Source organism: Ursus maritimus, unplaced genomic scaffold (assembly GCF_017311325.1).
Source record: "Ursus maritimus isolate PB19 unplaced genomic scaffold, ASM1731132v1 scaffold_84, whole genome shotgun sequence".
Lineage (NCBI taxonomy): Eukaryota > Metazoa > Chordata > Mammalia > Carnivora > Ursidae > Ursus > Ursus maritimus.
The window spans coordinates 56050-66833 of record NW_024427041.1 but is presented as its reverse complement, the minus strand read 5'-3'; the positions used below and the strand labels follow the sequence as shown (position 1 = coordinate 66833).

Genomic DNA, 10784 nt, shown 5'->3' with positions numbered 1-10784 from the left:
CTTCGAAGGTTTCCGGGGATTCGGAGGGCCCTGCCTGTACTCCCGCTCTGAATGACCAGCGGCGCCATTTGCGGCCCGGGTCCTGGCGAGGCGGCAGGGTGAGTCTGGCCTCAGGTGAGCCTCGGGGGACCCCAATCCCCGGTGTTGCAACACCAGGCCCGATCCAGCGGCTGTGCGGAGAGTGGACGGGCGGTCCGAGGTGACGACGCTGGCAAGTGGGAGCATGGGCCCAAGTGTTTTAGCGCGGAGGGCCTTCGAATGTAGCCCGGTGCTCGGGGGGCCCTGCCCGTTCTCCCGGCCTGAATGACCGGTGCACCCCTAGGGGCCCAGAAGGTGGCGGGATGGCAGGGTGATTCCAGCGCTGGGGCTCGGGGGTCCAAATCCCCGGCATTGCGGTGCCAGGACCCTTGGGGGGCCCCACGGGGGGCAACATAGGGTTAGGGTTAGCCCCCAGCAGGCTGAAGGAGGCCAGCAGGCCCAATCCGCCGGCTGTGCGGTGAGCGGAGTGGCGGGCCGAGGTGAGGGAGCTGGCCAGTGGGAGCGTGGGCCCAAGCCTTTTGGCGCGGGGGACCTTCGAAGGTCGCCAGGGGCTCGGAGGGCCCTGCCCGTTCTCCCGCCTGAATGACCGCCGGCGCCCCTAGCGGCCTGGGTGGCGGCAGGGCGGCAGGGTGACTCTGGCGCTGGGGCTCCTGGGTCCCCAATCCCTGGCGTTGCGGCGCCAGGCCTCTTGGGAGGGGCCTTTCAGAGGCCAACCTAAGGTTAGGGTTAGGGTTAGCACCCAGGGGGCCGCAGGCCCGATCCGCCAGCTATGCGGTGAGTGGAGGGGCGGGCCGAGGTGATTTCACTGGCGAACGGGAGGGTGTGCCAAGTGTTTTGACGCGGGGGCTTTCGAAGGTCGCCGGGGGCTCGGAGGTCCCTGGTCGTTCTCCCGCCCTGAATGACTGGCGGCGCCCATAGAGGCCCGAGTGATGGCGGGGCGGAAGGATGAGTCTGGCGCTGGGGCTAGAGGGTCCCCAAACCACAGCATTGCGGCGACAGTCCCCTAGGAGGGGTCCCTCGGGGCCGACCTAGGGTTAGGGTTACCCCCAGCAGGCCCGATCCACCGGCTGTGCGGAGAGTGGATGGGCGGGCCGAGGTGAGGACGTTTGGGAGCGTAGGCCCAAGTGTTTTGGTGCGGGGGGCCTTCGAATGTAGCCAGGTGCTTGGAGGGCACTGCCCATTCTTCTGGCCTGAATGACCGGCGGCGCCCCTAGCGGCCCAGGTGGCGACAGTGCAGCAGGGTGAGTCTGGCTCTGGGGCTCTGAGTCACCAATCCCCAGCATTGCAGAGGCAGGCACCTTGGGATGTGCCCCACGGGGCCTACCTGGGTTTTTGGTTAGCCCCCAGGAGCCCGGCAGGCCCTAACGACAGGCTCTGCAGCAAGCGGAGGGGCGGGCCAAGGTGAGGGCGCTGGTGAGCAGGAGCGTGGGAGCCAACTTTTTTCCACTGGGGGCCTTCAAAGGTCATAGGGGAAACGGAGGGCCCTGCCAGTTCTCCCACCCTGAATGACCCACGGCCCGGGTGGCTGCGGGGTGGCAGGTGAGTCCGGCGCTGGGGCTTGGGGGCCCCCAATCCACCGCGTTGCGGCGCCAGGCCCCTTGGGAGGGGCCCCTCAGGGGCTGACCTAGGGTTAGGGTTAGCCCCCAGGACGCCGGCAGGCTCAATCTGCCAGCTGTGTGGCGAATGGAGGGGTGGGTTGAAGTGAGGTCTCTGTCGAGCGGTAGCGTGGGCCCAAGCGTTTTGACGCCGGGGGCCTTCGAATGTCTCCGGGGACTCGGCGGGCCCTGCCCATTCTCCTCCCTGAATGACCAGTGGCGCCCCTAGCAGCCCAGGTGGCGGTGGGGCAGCAGGGTGAATCAGGCACTGAGGCTCGGGTATCTCCAATTCCCAGCGTTGCGGTGCCAGGCCCCTTGGGAGGGTTAGGTTTAGCCCCTAGGAAGCCGGCAGGCCCTTTTCGCCAGCTGTGTGGAGAGCGGAGTGGCGGACCGAGGTGAGGGCGCTGGTGAGCAGGAACGTGGGCCCGGGCGTTTTGGCGCAGGGGGCCTTTGAAGGTCGCCGTGTCTCTGAGGGCTCTGCCTGTTCTCCCGCCCTGAATGAACGGCAGCACCCCAAGCCCCCGGGTGGCGGGTGGGCGGCAGGGTGAGTCCAGTGCTGAGGCTCGGGGGTCCCCAACCCCCGGGGTTGCGGCGCCAGACCCTTTGGGAGGGGCCCCTAGGGGGTTGATCTAGGGTTACGGTTAGCCCCCAGAAGGCCGGTGGACCCAATCAGCGGCTGTGCAACACGCGGAGGGTTGGGCCGAGGTGAGGGCGCTGGCGAGCCTGAGCATGAGCCCAAGCGTTTTAGCGCGGGGGGTCTTTGAAGGTCGGCGGCGGCTCGGAGGGACCTGCCCGTTCTCCCACTCTGAATGACCGGCGGGGCCCCTAGCAGCTCGGGTGGCTGAAGGGCAGCAGGGTGAGTCCGGCACTTGGGCTTGGGGTCCCCATCCCCGGCGTTGCGGCGCCAGGCCACTTAATATGCTTATTGTAAGAAACAACAGTGCCCAGGAACGGTCTGAGCCCTAACATCATCACTGTGCTTTTGGTAGCGTGAGTTTAATCCGAGGCAAACAGCACTGAGACACATTTGGCAAAAACCGCCTTCCAACGAAAAATATTTTCTTGATCTGCAAACCCTATCCTAAGTGGTCTGGCAAGGTAAAGAAAATGCCATCCACTTATCTGTAAAAAACCACAGTGCCCAGCAATGTTCTAAGCCCTAACATCATCACTGTGCTTTTGGCAGCATGAGATAAAACCGAGGAACACAGCACTGAGACACATTTGGCAAAAACTGCCTTCCAACGAAATATATCTTCTTCCCTTGCAATCCCTATCATAAGTGGTTGTGGCAAGGTAAAGAAAATGCCACACACTTATCTGTAAGAAACAACAGTGCTCGTGAACGGTCTAAGCCCTAACATCATCCTTGAATGTCGCCGGGGGCTCAGAGAGCCCTGCCCGTACTCCCGCCCTGAATGACCGGCAGTGCCCCTAGTAGCCCGGGTGGCAATGGGGTGGCAGGGTGAGTCCGGAGCTGGGGTTCGGGGACCCTATACCCCGGCGTTGCGGCGCCAGGCCCCTTGGGAGGGGCCCCTCAGCAGCCGACCTAGTGTTAGGCCCACAGGTGGCCGGCAGGCCAGATTCACTGGCTGTGTGGTGAGTGGAGGGGTGGGCCGAGGTGAGGGCGCTGGCGACCGGGAGCATGAGCCCAAGCGTTTTGCGGTGGGGGCCTTCGAAGGTCGCCGGGGCCTCGGAGGGCCCTGCTTGTTCTCCCGCAAAGAATGACCAGCAGCATCGCTAGCGGCACAGGTGGCAGCGGGGTGGCAGGGTGAGTCCGGCGCCATGGATCGGTGGTCCCCAATTCAAGGCATTGCGGCGCCAGGCCCCTTAGAAGTGGCCCCTTGGGGACCGACCTAGTGTTAAGGTTAGCCCCCAGGAGGTAAGCAGGCCTGATCCACCAGCTGTTCGGCAAGTGGAGGGGCGGTTCCAGGTGAGAGCACCAGCAAGCATGAACTTGGGCCTAAACGTTTTGGCTCGGGGGGCCTTCAAAGGTCGCCGGGGGCTCTTAGGGCCCTCCCTGTTCTCCCCCCCCCAATGACCAGCAGCAACTCAAGTGGCCCAGGTGGCAGCCGAGCGGAAGTTTGAGGCAGTGCCCAGGAACGGTCTGAGTCCTAACTTCATCACTGTGCTTTTGTTAGAGTGAGTTGAACCCGAGGCAAACAGCACTGAGACACATTTCGCAAAAACCGCCTTCCAACGAAAAATATTTTCTTGATGTGCAAACCCTATCATAAGTGGTTGTGGCAAGGTAAAGAAAATGCCACACACTTATCTGTTAGAAACAACAGTGCTCGTGAACGGTCTAAGCCCTAACATCATCACTGTGCTTTTGGTAGCGTGAGTTAAATCCAAAGCAAACAGCACTGAGACACATTTGTCAAGATCTGCCTTCCAACGAAAAATATTTTCTTGATCTGCAAACCCTAAGTGGTTGTGGCAAGGTAAAGTAAATGCAAAAGCTTATCTGTAAGAAACAAAAGTGCCCAGGAATGGTCTGAGCCCTAACATTATCATTGTGCTATTGGTAGCATGAGTGAAACCCGAGAAACACAGCATTGAGACACATTTGACAAAAACCCGCTTCCAGCGAAAAATATTTTCTTTATGTGCAAACCCTATCATAAGTGGTTTTACCAAGGTAAAGAAAATGCCATACGCTTATCTGTAAGAAACAACAGTGCCCAGGAACGGACTGAGCCCTAACATCATCATTGTGCTAGCATGAGTGAAACCCGAGGAACACAGCACTGAGACACATTTGGCAAAAACCGACTTCCAATGAAAAAATTTTTCTGAACGTGCAGACCCTATCACAAGTGGTTGTAGCAAGGTAAAGTAAATGTCATACACATATCTATAAGAAACAACAGTACCCAGGAATGGTCTGAGCCCTTACATCATCACGGCGGTTATGGTAGCATGAGTTAAACCCGAGGAACACAGCACTGAGACACTTTTGACAAAAATGGGTTCCAAAGAAAAATACTTTCTTGATGTGGAAACCCTATCGTAAGTGGTTGTGGCAAGGTAAAGAAAATGCCATACACTTATCTGTAAGAAACAACAGTGCCCAGGAACGGTCTAAGCCCTAACATCATCACTGTGCTTTTGGTAGCATGACTGAAACCCGAGGAACAAAGCACTGAGACATTTGGCAAAAACCGGCTTCCAACGAAAAAATTTTTCTTAAGGTGCAAACCCTATCACAAGTGGTTGTGGCAAGGTAAAGTAAATGCCATACACTTATCTGTAAGAAACCACAGTGCCCAGGAACGGTCTGAGCCCTAACATCATCATTGTGCTAGCATGAGTGAAACCCGAGGAACACAGCACTGAGACACATTTGGCAAAAATTGCCTTCCAACGAAAAATATTTTCTTGATCTGCAAATCTTATCCTAAGTGGTTGTGGCAAGGTAAATAAAATGCTAAATGCTTATCTGTAAGAAACAACAGTGCCCAAGAACGGTCTAAGCCCTAGTATCATCACTGTGCTTTTGTTAGAGTGAGTTGAACCCGAGGCAAACAGCACTGAGACACATTTCGCAAAAACCGCCTTCCAACGAAAAATATTTTCTTGATGTGCAAACCCTATCATAAGTGGTTGTGGCAAGGTAAAGAAAATGCAATACACTTATCTGTAAGAAACAACAGTGCTCGTGAACGGTCTAAGCCCTAACATCATCACTATGATTTTGGTAGCATGAGTGAAACCCAAGGAACACAGCACTGAGACACATTTGGCAAAAACCGGCTTCCAACGAAAAAATTTTTCTTAACATGCAAACCCTATCACAAGTGGTTGTGGCAAGGTAAAGAAAATGCCGTATGGTTATCTGTAAGAAACAACAGTGCCCAGGAACGGTCTGAGCCCTAACATCATCATTGTGCTAGCATGAGTGAAACCCGAGGAACACAGCACTGAGACACATTTCAAAAACCGGCTTCCAATGAAAAAATTTTTCTTAACATGCAAACCCTATCACAAGTGGTTGTGCCAAGGTAAAGAAAATGCCGTATGGTTATCTGTAAGAAACAACAGTGCCCAGGAACGGTCTGAGCCCTAACATCATCATTGTGCTAGCATGAGTGAAACCCGAGGAACACAGCACTGAGACACATTTCAAAAACCGGCTTCCAATGAAAAAATTTTTCTTAACATGCAAACCCTATCACAAGTGGTTGTGCCAAGGTAAAGAAAATGCCGTATGGTTATCTGTAAGAAACAACAGTGCCCAGGAACGGTCTGTGCCCTAACATCATCATTGTGCTAGCATGAGTGAAACCCAAGGAACACAGCACTGAGACACATTTCAAAAACCGGCTTCCAATGAAAAAATTTTTCTTAACATGCAAACCCTATCACAAGTGGTTGTGGCAAGGTAAAGTAAATGCCATACACATATCTGTAAGAAACAACAGTGCCCAGGAACGGTCTGAGCCCTAACATCATCACTGTGCTTTTGGTAGCATGAGTGAAACCCGAGGAACACAGCACTGAGACACATTTGGCAAAAACCGGCTTCCAACGAAAAAATTTTTCTTAACGTGCAAACCCTATCACAAGTAGTTGTGGCAAGGTAAAGTAAATGCCATACACTTATCTGTAAGAAACAACAGTGCCCAGGAATGGTCTGAGCCAAGATACCCACTGTGCTTTTGGCAGCATGATTTAAACCCGAGGAACACAGCACTGAGACACATTTGGCAAAAACCGGCTCCCTACGATAATATTTTCTTCACGCGCAAACCCTATCACAAGTGGTTGTGCCAAGGTAAAGAAAATGCCGTATGGTTATCTGTAAGAAACAACAGTGCCCAGGAACGGTCTGTGCCCTAACATCATCACTTTTCTTTTGGTAGCATGAGATAAACCCGAGGAAAATAGCACAGAGGCACATTTGGGAAAAAAAGGAGTTCCAACGAGAAATCTTTTCTTGAAGTGGAAACTCTATCATAAGTGGTTGTGGCAAGGTAAAGAAAATGCCATAGACTTATATGTAAGAAAAAACAGTGCCCAGGAATGGCCTGAGCCCTAACATCATCACTGTGCTTTTGCAGGCATGAGTTAAACCGAGGCAAACAGCACTGAGACACATTTGGCAAAAACCGCCTTCCAACGAAATATATTTTCTTCCCTTGCAAACCCTATCATAAGTGGTTGTGCCAAGGTTAAGAAAATGCCACACGCTTATCTGTAAGAAACAAAAGTGCCCAGGAACGGTCTGAGCCCTAACATCATCATTGTGCTTTTGGTAGCATGAGTTAAACCCGAGGAACACAGCACTGAGACACATTTGGCAAAAACCGGCTTCCAATGAAAAAATTTTTCTTAACATGCAAACCCTATCACAAGTGGTTGTAGAAAGGTAAAGAAAATGCCATACACTTATTTGTAAGAAACAACAGTGCCCAGGAACAGTCTGAGCCCTAACATCATCACTGTGCTTTAGGTAGCATGAGTAAAACCCGAGGAAAATAGCTCTGAGGCACATTTGGGAAAAAAGGAGTTCCAACGAGAAATATTTTCTTGATGTGGAAACCCTATCATAAGTGGTTGTGGTAAGGTAAAGAAAATGCCATACACTTATCTGTAAGAAACAACAGTGCCCACGAACGGTCTGAGCCCTAACATCATCATTGTGCTTTTGGTAGCATGAGTGAAACCGGAGGAACACAGCACTGAGAAACATTTGGCAATAATCGGCTTCCAAGGAAAAAATTTTTCTTAACATGCAAACCCTATCACAAGTGCTTGTGGCAAGGTAAAGTAAATGCCATACAGTTATCTGTAAGAAATAACAGTGCCCAGGAACGGTCTGAACCCTAACATCATACTGTTCTTGTGGTAGCATGAGTTAAACCCAAGGAACACAGCACTGATACACATTTGGCAAAAATGGGTTCCAACGAAAAATATTTCTTGATGTGCAAACTCTATCATAAGTGGTTGTGTCAAGGTAAAGAAAGTGCCATACGCTTATCTGTGAGAAACAACAGTGCCCATGCACGGTGTGAGCCCTAAGAGCATCACTGTTCTTTTGGTAGCATGAGTTAAACCGAGGCAAACAGCACTGAGATACATTTGGCAAAAACCGCCTTTCAACGAAATATATTTTCTTCTCTTGCAAACCCTATCATAAGTGGTTGTGCCAAGGTAAAGAAAATGTCATACGCTTATCTGTAAGAAACAACAGTGCCCAGGAACTGTCTGAGCCCTACCATCATCATTGTGCTATTGGTAGCATGAGTGAAACCCGAGGAACACAGCATTGAGACATATTTGACAAAAACCCTCTTCCAACGAAAAATATTTTCTTTATGTGCAAACCCTATCAAAAGTGGTTGTAGCAATGTAAAGAAAATGCCACACACTTATCTGTAAGAAACAACAGTACCCAGGGATGGTGTCAGCCCTAACATCATCACTGTGCTTTTGGTAGCATGAGTGAAACCCGAGGAACACAGCACTGAGACACATTTGGCAAAAACCGGTTTCCAATGAAAAAATTTTTCTTAACGTGCAAACCCTATCACAAGTGGTTGTGGCAAGGTAAAGTAAATGCCATACACTTATCTGTAAGAAACAGAAGTGCCCAGGAACGGTCTGAGCCCTAACATCATCACTGTGCTTTTGGTAGCATGAGTTAAACCCGAGGAAAATAGCACATTTGGGAAAAAAGGAGTTCCAACGAGAAATATTTTCTTGATGTGCAAGCTCTATCATAAGTGGTTGGGGCAAGGTAAAGAAAATGCCATACGCTTATCTGTAAGAAACAACAGTGCCCAGGAACGGTCTGAACCCTAACATCATCATTGTGCTTTTGGTAGCCTGAGTTAAAACCGAGGCAAACAGCACTGAGACACATTTGACAAAAACCCGCTTCCAACGAAAAATATTTTCTTTATGTGCAAACCCTATCAAAAGTGGTTGTGCTAAGGTAAAGAAAATGCCCTACGCTTATCTGTAAGAAACAACAGTGCCCAGGAACGGTCTGAGCCCTAAAATCATCACTGGGCTTTTGGCAGCATGAGTTAAACCCGAGGAACACAGCACTGAGACATATTTGGGAAAAACCGCCTTCCAACGAAAATATTTTCTTCACGTGCATACCCTATCAGAAGTGGTTGTAGCAAGGTAAAGTAAATGCCATACACTAATCTGTAAGAAACAACAGTGCCCAGGAACGGTCTGTGCCCTAACATCATCACTTTTCTTTTGGTAGCATGAGTTAAACCCGAGGAAAATAGCACTGAGGCACATTTGGGAAAAAAGGAGTTCCAACGAGAAATATTTTCTTGATGTGGAAACCCTATCATAAGTGGTTGTGGCAAGGTAAAGAAAATGCCATACACTTATCTGTAAGAAACAACAGTGCCCAGGAATGGTCTGAGCCCTAACATCATCACTGTGCTTTTGGTAGCATGAGTTAAACCGAGGCAAACAGCACTGAGACACATTTGGCAAAAACCGGCTTCCAACGAAATATATTTTCTTCCCTTGCAAACCCTATTATAAGTGCTTGTGCCAAGGTAAAGAAAATGCCATACGATTATCTGTAAGAAACAACAGTGCCCAGGAACGGTCTGAGCCCTAACATCATCACTGTGCTTTTGGGAGCATGAGTTAAACCCGAGGAACACAGCACTCAGGTACATTTGGAAAAAACCCGGTTCCAACGAAAAATATTCTCTTCTTGTGCAAACCCTATCCTAAGTGGTAGTGGCAAGGTAAAGATAATTCCATACACATATCTGTAAGAAACAATAGTGCCCGGGAACGGTCTGAGCCCTAACAGCATCACTCAAAATATTTTGAGTACACATTATTTTCTCTGGATATTTATCCATTTTACACTACTTACCAATCTTACTTTAGATATTACCAGAACTTAATTTCTCCCTCTCTCTCTTTTTTTCCATTAAAAATTCAGATTGAGTTGTCTTAAAAGTCACAAACCTATACCCACTCACCCACGTGGGAACACAGTGGTTGTGTAGGTGGAGACAAGAAGAACCAGAATCAGAGTTCAAATATGCCAGAAACTCTGGCCTCTAAATTCTTATGTAAGTCAGAGAGTAACTGACCAACAGCTGTGAGACACTGGGGACTTGAACTTTCACTGTAAACTTTGGCACAGATCACTTCTCTGAAGACTGGATCCAACAAGCATAATGAATATAAGAATGTGCTATGGTAGCATGGTGAATTCCAGACAAACCCAAGAATTCCATACAGCTGGGGAAAGAGGCCCAACTCCCGAGATGGTCTTAGAAGCAGAACTGATAGATCTCAGGGAAAGTGACGAAATAGTTGACCTCACCTGTGAATCCTAGAACCTACAGTGATTGACCTAACTTGCCATGACTCTGTTGTGATTACTGAAGAAAGGAGGTGGCCAGAGGGAAATGCAAGGTCGCTCCAAGGCCAAATTGGCAGCTCTGTAGTGAGCAGGGATAGGGAGGAGTTGATGAGAAACAGAGATGTGTATGTGACCAACAGTACCTGCCATAATGCCCTGGAAGAAGAAGCTCTAAGTTGCACAGTACCTGGTTATATCCGATGTCGAATTTGTATGGATGGGTACTCTGAGACTGAACTGAGTAGGCGACACATTTACTCTACAGAATGTGGCCACATCTTCTGTAGTCGGTGCCTCTGCCCTTCCCTTAAATATAATAAAAATTGCCCAGATTGTTTGAAAAAACTCAACTGCTATCAGTACCACCGCATTTATATATGAGGTGTGCTGTGTCATTCAGGACAGACAGAATGCTTGGCATGGAAACATGTCCTTGTGAAGAAACATGGGCTGTTGGCACCTAACACACTGGACTCAAAAAGGCTGTTTTAAAAATTGTTCACTGGAGTATATAACAAACTCTTTCATTTCTCACACACTATGAGACTGCTTTTTGATTCCTTTAGTTTCATGCTTCAGGGCTGGACTTTGTCCTCAAAGCAATTCTTCCTTTTTCCGTCATAGTAATCAATTTTTAATTGACCACACAGGGGCATTTTGGATCATGTAAACAAGGGCAACATCCTAGAGATAGTGGAGCAAGTGGATGGAAGGAACCTGGGAGACTGACAACTTTGCAAGTCAGAACCACCATACAAATTTGGACTTTTACTTGAGAGATAAAT

At 49.8% G+C, this 10784-nt stretch overlaps 1 pseudogene; it reads left to right on the top strand.

Annotated features, from left to right (window-relative positions):
• Positions 1-9838: 9838 nt before the first annotated feature.
• Positions 9839-10380, top strand: LOC121101629 (annotated as a pseudogene).
• The last annotated feature ends 404 nt before the right edge of the window (positions 10381-10784 follow it).